The following is a 17,490-nucleotide window of genomic DNA, read 5'->3' as shown; positions in this document are numbered from 1 at the left end:
AAAGGAAAAAGCACTTTTTGTCCAAGAATTTTACATTCAAATCACAGTTTGAACTTTGATCCTTTCTTTATAATATGTGATAATATTACTTTACATAAAGAATCATTCACTAGCTTCTAAATAAATTTTAATCAAATCAAAATGTTTGCAAGAAGTACAAATTGGCTAACTATGAAATGATAACATTGTGGTGACATTTTATTTACTGGATTCACTCTTTCATTTAAAAACAATCATACTTTTAAAAGAGCACATTTCAGGGCGCCTGGGTGGCTCAGTCGGTTGAGCGTCCAACTTTGGCTCAGGCCATGATTTCGCAGTCTGTGAGTTCGAGTCCCGCGTTGGGCTCTGTGCTGACAGCTCAGAGCCTGAAGCCTGCTGCGGATTCTGTGTCTCCCACTCTCTGCCCCTCCCCTGCTCACGCTCAGTCTCTCTCTCTCAAGAATAAAATAAACATTAAAAAAAATTTTTTTAAAGACCACATTTCAATTTTAAAGATATTGTTCACATTCAGTAAGATATTTCAGGTACAAACTAAAATTTACACTTAACAAAAACATTATACCCCACAGGTTTATCAGTGTCCTTGTTTCAAATTTCAAACAGAAATAACACTCAAAATGCTCAAAGACAATGAGAGAAATGAGATAATTCAAATTGTTTTCTTCTGAAATCATTATTTACTTCAAATCTAGTGGGTGTTTTTTTGTAAATTCTTTTTTTTTAACGTTTATTTATTTTTGAGGCAGAGAGAGACAGAGCATGAATGGGGGAGGGTCAGAGAGAGAGGGAGACACAGAATCTGAAACGGGCTCCAGGCTCTGAGCTGTCAGCACAGAGCCCGATGTGGGGCTCGAACTCACGGACCGTGAGATCATGACCTGAGCTGAAGTCGGATGCTTAACTGACTGAGCCACCCAGGCGCCCCTCTAGTGGGTGTTTTTAATTTAATTTTTTTTGAGATGGAGAGAGAGAGAGGGCACTTGTGCATGAGTGGGGGAGGGGCAGAGGGAGAGAGAGAGAGAATCTTTTTTTTTTTTTTTAAGTTTATTTACTTATTTTGAGAGAGAGAGAGAGAGAATGTGAGCCACGAGAGGGGCAGAGAGAATCTCAAGCTGAGAGCACAGGACCTGACAAGGGGCTGGATCTCACAAACCAAGAGATCATGACCTGAGCCTAAATAGAGAGTCAGACACTTAACTGAGCCACCCACGTGCCCCGAGAGAAAGAGAATCTTAAGCAGGCTTCACGCTCAACACAACTCAGGGCTTGATCCCACCTCCCTGGGATCCTGACCTGAACCGAAATCAAGAGTCACTCGACTGAGTCACCCAGGCACCCCAAATCTAGTGTTGTGACACAGGAATGTGTGGTATGATGGTGTAGGGAAACAGATATATATAAGTTCAACCGATTCCGAACCATTAGGAACTGGTTCATGAAATAAAAGCATGTAGCTTATTCCCACAAAGCCAGGAAGTCTCTGAATTTACTTTCGTATAAAGTATAATGTGTATGAAAGAATACGTAATAAAAACATGCTGATTTCAAGCTTACACATAGCATTAAAACTTAACCAACAATAATCGCAGCTATTGTTTCAAATTTAGATCATTACAAGATTTTTTCAGGGAGGATATTTTATCGTGACATTATTTTGAATCGGGAGCCCAAGGTGGTAGCAAAGCCCATTTTAGCTGGTTTAATAACTGTTTTTAAATTCTTTGCGCATTTCAATCCCCTGTCGCGGAGATCAGGATGGAATCTCATGGCCTCACCCTTATATGCCTCTGCCTGTTATTCTCTGCCCATTGAGTCCAGACTCGGGGATCATCTCAGTGGGGGCAGCCCAGGGCATGTGCACCAACACAGGACCAGAGTAAGGAGGAAAGGTACTGGGCAGGAGTCACATTATTGAGAAGCTGCTCTGTGTCCAGCCCACCACCAGGCATTTCCACTCACAACAGAGCCTTCATGCTTCACAACAACTGTTCGCATGAGGGATTCATTTTTTTCTTTAAGTTTTTTAATGTTCATTTATTTTTGAGGGAGACAGGCAGAACACAAATTGGGGAGGGGCAGAGAGAGAGGGAGGAACGGAATCCGAAGCAGGCTCCAGGCTCCGAGCTGTCGGCACAGAGCCCAATGTGGGGCTCGAACTCGCGAACCATGAGATCAATGACCTGAGCCAAAGTCGGATGCTTAACCAACTGAGCCCCCCGGGTGCCCCCCGCATGAGGGGTTCTAATCCCAGTATTTGGAAATGGGGGAAAACAGATGACAAGAAGCTCAGGGGCCTGCCCATGGCACAAATGGCAGCATCTGAATTAAAACCCAGATAAGGCTAAGAACAAGGCTCAAGTTACCTCCTGAAGGTGAGCACCTCAGATTCTGTGGCACCCCTAAGAACATGACTTAGAATCCCCTGTGTACAGACGCAGTTAGTCCCACTGCTCTAGTTAGAATAAATTTCACCTCTCCTGGGCTCTCTCCCCAATTCAGGGAAATCACCCTTTGAACATCAGTGAACCACTAAACCTATGTCTCTTCCATTTGATTCAAGGAAATGGAGAAAGTTTATCGGAGCTTCTGGACCTTTTCTTCTTTGCTTTGCTTCTTGTCACTTCTCATTTCTTTCCTTCTTTTCTTCCTTCCTTCCTTCCTTCCTTCCTTCTTTACTGTTTCTCGCTCTTTCTCTCTCCCTCTGCCTTTCTCTCTTTCCGTCTTTTTGCCTACTTTTTCAATATACTTGCTTACCAACCTCTGTAGCTTGGGGAAAAATGCTGGAGCTATTGCATTTGGTTCCAGAGAATTGCTCACAGGAGACCTTGCATATTACACACATGTCCAAAGAGCTGATGGATCTTTTTTATGTCCTCTTTATTACTAACGCTTAGGGAAATATCTTGTGTCTCTCTTTCCTCTTCCTACTATATTAAAAAATGATAATCTAGCTCTCCATATGTCCTGAGTATAGCTGAGGTCTTGCCTGTTGGTTAATATTGATTAGTATTCCTTTATAGCTCCCTACAGGGTACATTATTGCCATTTCCAGAATCAGGTCACAGAAAGCTTTGGATCACAAAAGTGTAAGATTTGACAAAAATGAACCTGTAATCATAGTCTCTCCTCACCTTTCCACTTCCAGGGAGAGCTATCTTGTCTCCTATTGTCTTACCCTTGAGTATGACCTAGAGAAACAAATAAAACACTGACCACCTCAGACTCCTGGGAGAAGGGTTCCTCCTCACTCACCAACAGGCCAAGAATGGTCTAGTGGGAGCTAATGTGCCCAGCTAAGGTACACTGGGCCTGACACAGTCTTCCCTGAGCTTTGTCTCCTCTGGAGGCACACCCTTGAGAGGCTTCATTGCAAAGAGACAGGTGAGTGAGGAAGAAGGAGAGTGATTGAGGGCTTCCTGTCCTTTCCATATAGCAGAGGGACAGGTGTTGTGCCCTTATTTTCCTCTTTATTAGTTTACCTATTCAAAATGCATTGGAGGAAAGCAAACAGCTTCAGAATGACAAAAATATATCAGGGGCGCCTGGGTGGCTCAGTCGGTTAAGCGTCCGACTTCGGCTCAGGTCATGATCTCACAGTCCGTGAGTTCGAGCCCCGTGTCGGGCTCTGTGCTGACAGCTCAGAGCCTGGAGCCTGTTTCAGATTCTGTGTCTCCCTCTCTCTGACCCTCCCCCGTTCATGCTCTGTCTCTCTCTGTCTCAAAAATAAATAAACGTTAAGAAAAATTTAAAAAAAAAAAATATATCAGGTAGGATTAGGTTCGGCTGCTTTTAACAAAAACTCAAATAAGTGACTTAATAATATACACATTTCTTTTCCCTCATGTAAAAGAAGTCCTCAAGTGGGCAGCCCAAGGCTGTAATGGCAGCTCCACAGTCATCAGGGATTCAGACACTTTTTGTCTTTCTTCTCCATCAGGCCGAGCATATGTCTTACATGTTCAAGGTCACTCCAGGATTCAAGATGGCTGTTGGAATGTCAGCCATCATCTTTACTTTCTGAGACAGAAAAGGGAAGTAGAAAAAGGGCAAAAAGAAACTTCTCCCAGCTGAGGGAGCTTTCTTAAAAATTTCGAGAAGCCCAGTCAACAACTCCTTTTCATAGGAGACTTGGCAAAGTATTTCTTTATCCAGGCACATCACCACCCAGAATAAATTCAGACTCTACTGGTGAGGAAAAGGAAACACTCTTTGCTGAATAGGCATCCAGCAGTCTCTGCTACAAGCTATGTGTCAGCTCCTGGGCTAATAGCTTTGTATACATTATCTTGCTTCTTCCTCAAAACACCTCTACTAGCTTTATGCCATTAGAGTTAGGGAAGTCTTAGGAATTATCAAGCCAACAACTCAATTTTATTTTACTTAACATGTGAATAGAGCCTTAACATTTATAGAACTTCCCCCAAATATCATTTAATTCTCAACCCCCTCTCCCTTGAAATAAATAGTATTCTTAACTTGATTTTTCAGAGGAGGAAACTAAGATCTTGAAAGGTTTAAGTCAATTGGCTCAAAGTCATTTAGAGGAAAATTGGTCCTAGCACTCAGATCTCCTGACACCTGGCCCTACTTTTGTTCATGTCTTTTTAAAAATTTTGAAATACAGAAAAGTTCGGAGAATATTCCAAATGTCTAGCCACAAACTCAGAATTAACAAATGTTGAATTTTTGTCTTTTTTTTGAGAATTTTCTTCATTTAGATTAAAAAAAAAATTAGTTGAAATCCATTTGGTACCCTACAGACTCCCCAGAGATAATCGGTATTCATTTGGTGGGTATCCTCCCGGTCCAGACCTTTCCATTTTAACTTCCGATTTGCATCCATAAATAAATTGTTTTTGCAGATTTTTTTTCACTCAACATGTTTTTTGAGCTCTATCTAGGTTAGTGCATAAAGTTCAATCATTTTAACTGCTATGTGATATTCTCTTATATAAATATACAGTACCTTCTATTTATTCGTTTCCATTTTCCTACTGTATATATTGAGCGCTTACTCAATAAGCATGTGGGGAAGTATTCTAGGAGCTTTTTATGTATTAGCTCCCTTAATCTTTGTAACAAATCCATGAGAAATGGGTTGTTATAACCCCTGTTGTACACAATGAGGAAACTACAGCCACAGATAAGGAATTTGTCCAAGGTTTCACAGCTGATAAGCAACAGATCCAGAATTCAACCCCAGAGGAGATGATTCTGGAACCCCTACCCTCGACTTCTACTCTACATTACTTGGGCTTAATGCTCATGCATCCCTACCAGTACAGCCATACCTGTTGTGCAAATACTGTCCTCAGAGCCCTGCCGTCACCTAGTAGGACTCTCCTCGGGTCGATGGCCAGCATCTGTTCTGAATGGTTGGAGCCTGTATCTACTCTATGGCTAAGTATTTTGAAAATCCCTCCTGTTCTATATTGACTGGAACATAGGTTTTCAATTCTTCACCCCTACCAAGAAGAGAACCTAGATATAGAAATGCTAAGTCTTAGATTATATGCGCCAAAGGTTTTAGTAAAAACTAGTGATTGCTCTCGATTGTTAAACTAATGAACTAATAAACTATACTAATACACTTATGTAATTTGTGTATTCTTCACAAATGCTGTCTATCATTAGTCTTCTTAATTTTGCCAGTTTGTTGGATGTGACGTGGTATCTCCTTGTCTTTATTTGCATTTTGCTGATTACTAGTAAGGTAGAAAAGGTTTTATATTGGGGCTCCTGGGTGGCTCAGTCGGTTGAGCGTCCGACTTCGGCTCAGGTTGTGATCTCACGGTCCGTGAGTTCGAGCCCCGCGTCAGACTCTGTGCTGACAGTTCAGAGCCTGGAGCCTGTTTCAGATTCTGTGTCTCCCTCTCTCTGACCCTCCCCGTTCATGCTCTGTCTCTCTCTATCTCAAAAATAAATAAAAGTTTGGGGCGATGACCCTCCCCGTTCATGCTCTGTCTCTCTCTATCTCAAAAATAAATAAAAGTTTGGGGCGCCTGGGTGGCTCAGTCGGCTAAGCGTCCAACTTCAGCTCAGGTCATGATCTCGCGGTCTGTGAGTTCAAGCCCCGCATCGGGCTCGGTGCTGACAGCTCAGAGCCTGGAGCCTGTTTCAGATTCTGTGTCTCCCTCTCTCTCTGACCCTCCCCTGTCCATGCTCTCTCTCTGTCTCAAAAATAAATAAATGTTAAAAAAAAATTAAAAAAAATAAATAAAAGTTAAAAAAATTTTTTAAAAAAAGAAAAAGTTTTATATATATTATTTATATTTATATAAATATAAATAATATAAATATAATAAACATATGTATATATGTTTATTAGCTATTTAGGTTTAGTCTAATCTGAATTGCCTTTCTCTTTGCTCATTTTTAAAGTGGCTTCTATTTTCTTTTATGTACTTGTTTCTTTATATAATTGGGACATTAATCTTGTGCCCATTATATCTGGTGCAAATTCCCTGTCCCTCCCCACCACCCCCCCATCACTTCTTGCCTCTGACCCTATCTTTGTCTTCTGTCATATAGGAGTTTTCGATTCAATGTTGTCAAATCTATAAATCGTTTTCTTTATAGGACGCACTTCTGGTACTTTAAGGAAAGCCTTCTCACTTTTGAGGTAGTAGAGAAATTCTAGGTTTTCTTCTAATAGTTTTATAATTTTATTTCTTGAATTTACCTCTCTGTATGATATGAGGAAGGAATACAGTTGAATTTTTCCTACTTGGAAATCATTCCAACACCATTAATTTAATAAGTTACCTTTTCCCCACTGATTTTTTAGTACCACTTCTAACATAAACAACCAAGTTCCATATATACACTGAGCCATTTGTTTTCTATACCACTGCACTGATCTATTTCTCTATTCTCAGTTTTTTCATTTTAATTCTCTAGCTTAGAAATAATGCATCACTGAGCCTAATACATTCTATCTACTTATACATTTTTTATCGTCCCGATGCGAAACACAAGCCTACAAGTTTGGTAAGCGCCTTATGGTTCTTTAGGAAGGTAGGCTAGAAGGCATATGGTGCCTTTGGTTTCTATGTTGGAGATCCCACTTGCACTGCAGACGGATCTAGGTATTTGGAGTACAGTTAAAGGAAAAATAAATTCTAAGTACAGTGAGTAAAAAGGGATGAGTCTTGATTTCTCCATCAATAGAGATACCCCACTGTTGATACCCATTCTCTAACATCTTCTGAGTAAATCCCAGTGACCATGCATCATTCATAATCAACATTCTTATTAATTTAGATGGACCAAATATCCCAGTTTTTGAAAGGACAAATGTATAAAGAAGACTGGCGGGGCGGGGGGGGGGGGGGGGTTGGGGGGGTGTGGAATCAGTTTCAGAGCTTAGAGAACAAATTTTTAAATTGCATTGCTTTTTGTAAATGACTATCCAAACTATATAATGACCTGTAGTTTATAGTACTTTTCAGGGTTCGGCTGTCTCTATATATTTATGGTGTAGAATTTGACTTGGGAAAAGTTCTCTTCTGGAACAGTTACAAACACCATAGACAGAATGTGAGGATGGATCGATGTCCTGCACACAACACTCTGAAGTACAAATGAGCAAGGATGAAATAGATCCCTCACAGTCATCCTGAGATTGGCTGTAGCAGCATCTCTGAGAAACCCACCTCAGGCCTGGGAGTAGGGGGCGGGGAGGATGGGGGAGGGGTGGGATTGGGAAGGGTGGGGCCAGTCCAAGAACCGGCATCTCATGGAGCCTAACTTTGGATCACCACCTCAACCCAAACATAATGGTTAAAAACACGGCCTTCTTCTCAGTTAATGTTAAGAAGATCGTAGGCAGGCCTGATAAAAAAAAATTTTTTTTTTTTAACTCAAACCAACAGCCTTATTTTTCGTATTCTATAAACCATAAAGTACCTGATCTGTAGAATCTCAAAGCTCCTGCAAAAGACTGCGGGATGGCAGCTTCGACAATCAGCCACAGGCCAACCAGAATATTGTTTTCAGTGTGAGAATGTATTTCTCCCAACAATTTGACTTTCATGGGCCAGTGGAAGGTGGGGGTGGGGGAGTGGAGAGGAGTAATCTCTACAGACATGCTAACTTTCCGGTTCTACCGCTGAAGTTGCATAAGAAATGGCAAGATGTTCATTGCACAAAGCCAACATTCAAAATTCAGTCTCTCTATTTTCTGATCATCCTCCCTCCATCGTCCCCCTCTTCCCTTCCCCACCCCTGTCTTTTCCCAAATAAAATTTTACCAAAGGGAAGAGAGATCATTTTTAATAATTTAAGGAAACTTGAGGATATTTTTGATTTCGTGGCCTCCAATTTCTACAATTAAAATGAAGTATTTCTCGGTTTAAATTTAAATAAAAGAGCAGCCACCGTATACCCAAGGAAATTTCCCTTTAAAAATTTTTGTTCCGTATTCGAGCTGACGTGGCTCTTTTCATCTTCACCAAACAAAACAATTGGTTTTAAAAAGGGGAATAATCCAGGCTACTCATCTCTTCACTGCCCCAAGTTGAGCAGAGAATGAAATCAGAACTCTATTCCTGTCTTACAACTATCCTGGAGCCTCCCTGAGACATTGTTCCCTGGATCCATGGCTGGGACCATGTTTTAGGTAAAGCTGTGTTTTCACAAGATTCTCCTGCTTCCTCCAGGAATAAACCACCTGGGACAGGGTCCAAGACTAAAATGCCATGCGTTGAATTATGCATAATCGTGGGTCATGTTTGTGCAGGGCCCTATTGCAATTCTTCATAAATTTTTATTTCTTTTTAGCCTACTTCTTAACACGCAGCCCTGACTGGCATGCTTACATCAATTGCTCTGTTTTTCTTGCTTTGTTGTGGTTGTGTGTTTTAATGAAAACCCTTCCTCCTGAAAGACATCCGGCTGCATGCCAAACCTACGGAATCTATAGATTTTCTTCCCGGTATGTAAAACAAGAGCTCCGATTCAATTGGCCCACAAATACGTCTGCTAAAGGAGACTTTTCTCAAGTGTCACTCTGTCATTCGACGGGTATTTACTGAGCCCCGCAGGCTGTAGGCACCGTGCTGGTCTCTGAATACAAGGATGAGTGAAACTGATGTGCGGAGTCCCTTCCTGGGTGATGGCGCGATCCAATGGGGGAGACAGTGGCGAACAAATCCCTAATTGCCCCTTGTGTTAAGTGGGGGTAGGAAGAAGGAGGAGACGCTGAGAGAGGGTGGTGCAGCGGAGAGTGCTGCCACTTTGCCACAATGGCTGAGGTAGACCTCTTGGAAGCGTCACATGGGAGCCAAGTCCTAAAAGAGGAGGAGGACCCAGCATTCGAGAGAGAAGGGGTATTGAGGGGACATATCGGGAGAACAACAGATGACGAGATCCTGCGGAATGCTCAGACCATCTCCACGGCCGCGTCTGCCCATCTGCCCTCCGGCCAGCGGTCACGGGGCAAGTCCAGTCCTTTTGCCCCTAGGAAGGCTTCCCGCCCGGCCCGCAAGCGTGGTCCTCCCTTTTCCACAGCCTCCCGCGGTACCTCATCTGTTTCCCGTGACTTCCCACTTAGCCACATGCTGGGTTGTATTGTGTTCGGATGGTTCCTGCGGTGAAACTTGCCTCCCCCACCGGTCTCGTAAACCCACTGAGGACAGAGGGCTTGCGGCCCTTTGTGCCCCGCACCACGTCTGCCGCGGCACCGGAGCGGAACTGCCGTGGGCTGCATTGAAAGGAACTGAAGATGTTTTAGCCTGGCGGGGCAGGTGAACAGCCGCGCGGCTAAGCCGCTTTTCTCTCTGCCTCTGCTCACATTAGACAAAATGCAAATAGATAGGCCCCCATCTCTCTCTGTCCTATTTAGCATTTATATGACACCTTTCAGCACAGAGAAATGAATAAGTGGAACCAGAAGTGGCTGTTCCATGTGCTCATCCCCCAGCCCGGCTGCAGCCAGGCATCTGGTCCCCACCTGCCCCCCACACGCCCCTCCTCCCCGAGGGGGCAGGCTGCAGGCACCCCCGCTTTGCTTTCAGCAGGGCTCTTCCCCCTGAGCCGCACACTGTTGAAAGAATGCATTGTCTGGGCTAAAGGGAGAACGCGGGTAGCACATTACAAATCTGAGCTGTTAAGTGATAAATGAGCAATGAAAAGCATCCTGACATCATTAAGGTGTTCCCGAACACGCTCTCCCCTCGCAGCCTCACCCCCATGCAACCGCGTGCAGACAGAATGGCTTGTAGGGTGACCAAAGCCTGGCTTAAGAGTCACCAGATTGGGCCGTTCCAACCCCATGGGGTTTTTCTAGATTCTGCCAGTTGGGAACACAGTCACTTCAAGAAACAGCTAGACTCGCATCTCTGCCAACGTTCTTAGAGGCATGGCTCTCTTCACCCATATAAAAATGAACTTGCCTTTTCACTGCTCATTGTATTCCCAGAGTCTGAAGTAGCCTTTCAGGACTACCTCCCACCCCCACATTCAGAGAGCCCTCCCCCAGGCCCCCAGGGCGCACACATCTGGACCGGGCACTCTGTAGAACCCACACCCCATCCCCCTGCCCCACCAGGACCCAGCACTGACAAGGAGTCGGGACAGACGGCCTGCAGGGTGACAGAGCAGCTTCTCTGACATTTATGAGATGAAATTCGCCAGGGCCAGAAAGGGCATCCCTTTAAAATCATTTAAAGAGCATCTTAACCCCTGCAATGCTTCCTGGGGGGGCTAAAAGCAACCCCTGTACTCTGACTCACCAGTGTTGTAGAACTCTAAGTTTCTAGAGAAGACCTCCATATTGGTTTCTAGAGAAGTTTCTAGAGAAGACCTCCATATTGGTTTCTAGAGAAGTTTCTAGAGAAGACCTCCATATTGGTTTCTAGAGAAGTTTCTAGAGAAGACCTCCATATTGGTTTCTAGAGAAGTTTCTAGAGAAGACCTCCATATTGGTCAGCACTGTCGGGGAAGGGAGGATCAATTAATTTCCTCACGGGTCGATGTCTGCTATTCTCCCAGGGATCCCAGAGCCACTGGAGTAGAAGAAGGTACATAATTCTACAATAACATAGTGTGACAATATGGGAAAAGATGCTGATTCCATAGGTTACTAGATAAGTGACCTTAAACAGCTCACTTAGCATCTTGCTTTCCCTCTCTATAAACTAGGGGGAAATGACACCTGTCACATAAAATATAATGAGGATCATATAATGCCAAAAGTTACATGTTTAGCACAGGGTCTGGCACATAGAAGGGGAATGGTAAGTATGTACTGCTTATTGAGACCTACTCAACATATCCCACCTTGCTAAATGAGACTTTCTGCACTTTATTTGGTCCTCCAATTTAATCCTATAAGTCTCTAAGGTAAGGCCGTATTTATAATCACTGTGCTACTCTGCTCACCTTGTTTCCCTATGAGAAATATTTTCATGTCAGTGGCTATTCCCGTCTGCAATTTTCCTTTGAAAAATTGCTCCAGGATGGGTACTTCCTAAGGGGAAGCTTTCCCCATTAGCTAGACAGGAGGGGGAAATGTAAGGGCAAGCCTTGACCCACCATTACCAAGAAATCAACTGTGGAAATGAGTCATCTTTCTCTCGCCACTGGGCTGGACTTGGTGATTAATGGGAGACATTTAAGATAATACACTTTCTTGTTCAAATTTTGAAAATTAAAGCTCCTAGAAATGTGAGCCCAGAGAAGGAAGAAAAAAGAATGAAGTAGAACAATATTCTCTTTCTAGTGGCTTGCTTTTAAAAACTTGGTCCCCTCCTGCCAACGTTTACAGAATCGTCTGTCCCTTGTCTATGTCACATCGCTTTCCTTTTTTCCCTCCTCACCTCCAAAAGGACATTAGTTCCAGCCAAAATGGTTATCGTAGATGCCCAGCACAGTTTCCAAGTTACCAAACGAGACAGAGGGACAATTGATCGTACTGGCACAGGCCAGCGGTGGGAGATACGGGAGTAAGATGTGGGCCCAAACAAGCTGTTGTTGCTGTATCTCTTTCAAAGCATGAATCCACAGGCCGTGCCGGCCTGAGCGCTTCAGATTCTTGGGAAAGAGATACCTCAGCCGGAGTCTCACAAAAGCCAGCCTCCTGAAGGCTCAGTCCCTCCTTGCCACCTTAGCAGAGCTGACCCACCTTATCCAAAGATAGCCTCTGAGCCCCAGCCACCAAGAGCAGCACCTTTTGGCCTCAAATGTCCCCACCAGAGTTAGGCCACATGAGTGATCGTGAATGACACTGACGGAGCAGTGTCCACTGGGTTAACAGGGCTTCTCAGCCTTTCATTTCAATATCAAAAGAGAGGCATTTGACGTGCGACTTGAAATTCCTCATTCATAAGGGCAAGGAAGCTGAGAGCCACTGGGAGCCTCACTTTCCACTGTACAGCTGGTAGGATCGGAGTAGGTAGGAGTCAGAATTGGAGCCTAGGTCTTTCTCTCAGCCTCTAGCCGTGTTGCTGGAGAATGAAGAGACAAAAAAAAAAAAAAAAAAAAAAAAAAAAGGAGGCCCAGAAAGTGAGGAAGAAGAAGGAGACAAGAGATGCGGAACAAGACCGAAAATTAAGATCCGGAACTCTGTGCTGCCTTGGAACGTGCTAAAGAATGGAGAGCCTCAGGGCGCCTGGGTGGCTCAGTCGGTTAAGCGCCCAACTTCCGCTCAGGTCATGATCTTGCGGTCCGTGGGTTCGAGCCCCGCGTCGGGCTCTGTGCTGACAGCTCAGAGCCTGGAGCCTATTTCAGATTCTGTGTCTCCCTCTTTCTCTGACCCTCCCCTGTTCATGCTCTCTCTCTGTCTCAAAAATAAATAAATGTTAAAAAAAAAATTAAAAAAAAAAAAAAAAAGAGAATGGAGCTCCTCAACAGTGACCCACAGGTTGTTGTCCCATTTTTGCTCCTGAGGACAAACCCTCTAGCCAGGCGACCCCCCCAGCCCACACGCTCGGTGTTAAGCACTCTGAAAGTGCCACAGCCTTTACGCGACAGAGACGCCAGAGTTTGTCAAACCGGCAGGAATCACAGACATGTTGTCAAGCTGGGGCACAGGCTACCAGGGAGAATATTTGAACGTTTATTCACCAAGAGGAGCGCATGTGACTGAGTGTTTGCCCTGTGACAGCACCACAACCGGCCGCACACGCCCACGGCTTATCACCCCAGCCCTCAGAAACCGGGCTACACGTGTCACCCTAATTTTGCGGATGAGGAAACTGAAGCTCCGAAGGCTCATCAGTCAATTCGCTTAAGGTTCGGAAACTCTGTCGCCGGTCTGGGGAAAGGGCCCGGGCAGCAGTCTGTTTTCAAAGCACAACCCGTGGGGTCTTGTGATCAAGAACTTCTTGATGGAGCCGGCACAAAGATCCTGTGACCCCATCATCACATAAAGCCTTGCTTCATGAACTGTTCCCCCACAAATGTGCTTTTGGTGCCTGTTTCCCCTCCCCCCCCCCCCCCACACACACAAATGTTTTATGTCTCTGATCACAGTATAAAGTCCCAGGAGTGATAAAAGACGTGAAGTCTTCAGACTAGGATTCCGCACAGTGATTGGACTCTTCTCATGTTTAAAGCAGGCTTTCCGTCAATTCTTCCATTTATTCTATGAAGTCAGTATTACTATGATTATTTCCATTTTACAGCCGAGGAAACACGGGCAGACAAGAGTCTAGGGACACAATACTAGTAAATGGCAGAGCTCTGAATTGAACACAGTCTGATTCCAGAGCATGGTCTAATTTATTATGATGTAATAGGAGTTGGGGAGAAGAGGGAGGGAAAAGGAGGGACAGAGGGAAAAACCATAAGTAGGAAGATGGAGAAAAACGTTAGTTTTCTAGGACTGCTGTATCCAAGTGCCACAGATCGGGTGGCTTAAACCACAGAAGTCTGTTGTCTCACAGATCTGGAGTCTAGAAGTCCAAGGTCAACGTCCTTTGACCTAACAGGGTCAAAGATGGCAGCGTACTTTCTTCCCAGCCTGTGAGGAAGAATCTATTCTGGGCCTCTCACCCACTTCTAGCAGTGTGGTGGAAGTCTTTGGCGTTCCTTGGCATGTAGAAACACCATTTATCTTGCATTTATCTTCCTGATCTCTGCATTTATCTTCCACACGGATTCCGTCCTGTGTGTGGGTCAGTCTCCAAACTTCCCCTTTTTATAAGGATACCAGTCACATTGGATTAGGGCCCACCCTCACGACCTCATTTTAACTCGATTACCTCTTATAAAGACCCTGTAGATGAGCAAAATTTGCCACCCTCAAATATGTCTCTCTGTCATGTGGACTATTTTAGGCTGGTTATTTTTAAGAAACAAAATACTCAGGAAGACACTTCGACTTTCCTCCTAACTGCCTGAAAGAACGTAGATAGAAGTCCTGCTCCAGGAAGGGAGCTATCACCACAGATATAAGTACAGTATAACATGAACTAGGGGCAGTAGACAGGGAGGAACATAGCCAAGTCTGTGAAAATTCCTCTCTTTGCCCCATTGTGTCTGTACGGCCCAGCCAACATTTGTTCACCAAACATTTACTCTTTTTCATCTTTCTGTGGATCGTCTTCCTTCCCAAATCCCTACACCCTTCTCTCCTTCTAAGCCTTAATTGCCTGACTGTCTGTGGGCCTTATATTCTTATGGAGCCCCTGCACATACCTAATTAAATTTCCTTTTCTCCTGTTAATCTGTTTTATGTCAATTTGATTCTTGGACCAGCCAGGAAAATCTTGAAGGGCAGGGACAATTTTTTTCCTTTCCCAAAACCCTGTGTCCAAATAAAGTCCCAATCTGAGGGACTGGCAGTTAGGACTTCAACATATGAATGTGGGAAGGGGACATAATTCATCCCATAACACAAGTTTAGGGCCACACGGCCTGTTGGTTAAGAAGCCAGAGCTCCACAGGAGTAGGGAGGAAATGAATTCCTGAGAGGTGAGACTCAGAGCTACCTGGAGAACAGCTCTGGTGTCTTCAGATAAGGGTGGGTCAAACTTCAGCAGAGGCTGAAAGAAAGGCCAGCTCAGGCTTTCTCTGGCACCAAGAATGAGCGCTCACCCACTGATTACTGGCATTTCCTGGCAGTGCCTTGGGCCCTGGGTTGCACAACCCTCTCATCAATGAAAACCAATAAGCTTTAAAAACGGAAAAAAAAAAAATCCTAAACAACAACAACAACAAAAACCACACGCAAAAAAAGAGTAACTTTCTGTTGTCTGTGAAACCCTCAAAAAATGTCAACAAGTGCTGAGTCAGGAAATTCTCCCCTAATAGCTTTTGTTGGAAACGTTTAACATTTCAACTTTATCTCTTCTTTTCTTTCAGACAGCTTCTCAGAGGTATTCAAATGCAACAATACCATCATTCAGGACTTCTGGCTCCCAGAGGACTCGGTCTGAGGCAAGGCCAACACATACCCTTATGGAATCAGACCTGCTTAAACACCCTGAGGAGCTGTTTTCCTTCAGCCTTTCTGAGCTGGGGGAGAGGAGGACAATATGGCTGATACACCAGTGCCTTGTTAGATCTGGCCACCAAAGAGAGCATCCCCTATATAGGGACTCCTTAGCAGACACACCCCCAAAGCTTAGGTATCGTCTCCGGCAGTGGGCAAATAATACCAAGGAACCTCCAGAATGGGCCTTTCCATACCACCCAGAAACTCGTGGTCACCCTCCCATCACAGATCAAAAGTTTAGCTAAGGAAGGACCACGGCACTTATTTATTTCAGCTTTCCTCACACCTCAGTCCTCCATGTGGGGTCCCAAGACCATTCTGATATCCCTGCCTCCCTATGCTACTTGCTACCCTGTGATTTTTAGCTTCCTGGCCACCTCCATGGTCTTCCCATTCACGTCTCACAGAAGTGGGGTGGCCATCTTCTTCTGAACCAAACAAGCAAATGAGGACAGAAGCAGAAGTGGTGAGTAAAGTAGGCAGGGAGAGAATATCCAGCGGGAAGGGATGTAAGGCCATTTGTCCCCTCACAGAGAAGCTAGCGATTTGGTGTGGCCTAAGCTGATTGCTGCTGGCCTAATCAATATGTGCTCTGTCTTAATGAAACACCACTTTCTGGTCAAAGGGGTCAAGAGGCATTTTCTTTTTTTTTTTAATGCAGAGCAATGAACAGCAAGGAAAATAGAAACATATTCCCTTCCCACCACACTCAGGCCCAAAGGCACAGCCTGCTCGTAAAAGTGGATTCACAAACTTCCAGGTAGGCGTCCAGTGAGTCTTCGATGGAAAGTTCATCCTTCCCACTAACTCGGATGGAAAAAATGAGCCCAATGTTCTCGACCTTGAGCTGAAAAGTAGTATGTACGGAACAAAAGAGGAGCCAGTATCAAAGGTAATCTTTGGCCATACAGTAATCATGCTAAAATAAATACTACATCAACATCCATTGATTAGGATATTTATTATCTAAATATGTGAGAGTTGAAGGAGGAAGCTGAGCTAGCAACCTTCGCCCTTTTCAGCATGAGCATAAGACATCGCTGAAGACACCGAGGAAAGGGCTGGGCTCGCCATCTAGACACAGACTTGCGAGCTCAGCCCAGCAGTCAGTGGGCTGGAGCCACCCCAAGAAAGGCTGGGAGGCTGAGTCACAGGCATCACTCATGCAAAATTGAGAATTTTCACATTTTTCTGATTGTGCCATATTTGTATGCTCATTAGCCCGTAAAGAAAGGGCAGGGAAATAAGCGTGTGCTGGGCGCCTGAGCATTTCCTAACCCCGTGAGAGCAGGTACCATCATTCTCATCTTCAAGATGACGTTCAGAGAGGATGGTCCCATACTCAGAGACCAGTTACCAAGTCAACATCGTTTTCCTTGCTGAAGAATGTTCGGGTAAGATTCAAGGCCAAGGCAAAGGGTCAGTAGTTTGGTGTTAGGTTGTGGTGAGCACAGAATTTCTGGCACATAAGCAGCCTAACGGACTCGTTGGAATATAAAAGAAATCCCGCTTATCCTTATGCCAATCCAAGCTCTCTGAGACCCCCCTCGCCCCCATACAGCATCCTGGGTTCACCTTAGAACTTTCTGGGCTGCTTCCACCTCTATCAACAAGCCTCACGGTGGCACTTAAAATCTTTTCAGGTATTAAAAACAAAAGTTTTATTTAAGTCAAAACTTCTCTCTCCCTCCACACTGAAGCTTTCTTCTTCCTGTAGCTGAGGAGTGCTACCAGTCAGGGCAGAAATGGCCAAGGAGGGGTGCCGGGGTGGCTCCAACCGATGAGTGTCTGACTTTGGCTCAGGTCATGATCTCATGGTTTGTGAGTTTGAGCCCTGCATTAGGCTCACTGCTCTCAACACAGAGCCCACTTCAGATCCTCTGTCTCCCTCTCTCTCTCTGCCCCTCCCCCACTTGCACTCTCTCTCTCTCTCTCTCTCTCTCTCTCTCTCAAAAATAAACATTTAAAAACAAATAATAAATTAATAAATGAATGAATGAATAAATAAATACTTTTTTAATGGCAAGGGATGTGAGAACTTTCTTCTC

General features: G+C 44.4%; 1 long non-coding RNA gene across 1 annotated transcript in view; it reads left to right on the top strand.

Annotated features, from left to right (window-relative positions):
* LOC132681262 (uncharacterized) overlaps positions 1-16,388 on the top strand; it is a 32,105-nt gene extending 15,717 nt beyond the window's left edge. The window contains exon 3 of the long non-coding RNA XR_009610968.3: positions 15,310-16,388. This is a non-coding gene — a long non-coding RNA (uncharacterized LOC132681262). The remainder of the gene's footprint in view (positions 1-15,309) is intronic.
* The last annotated feature ends 1,102 nt before the right edge of the window (positions 16,389-17,490 follow it).

Source organism: Panthera onca, chromosome A1 (genome assembly GCF_046562875.1).
Source record: "Panthera onca isolate mPanOnc1 chromosome A1, mPanOnc1 haplotype 2, whole genome shotgun sequence".
In the NCBI taxonomy this organism is placed as follows: Eukaryota; Metazoa; Chordata; class Mammalia; order Carnivora; family Felidae; genus Panthera; species Panthera onca.
The sequence above is the reverse complement of the archived record's forward strand: the minus strand, read 5'-3'. Positions and strand labels throughout refer to the sequence as shown.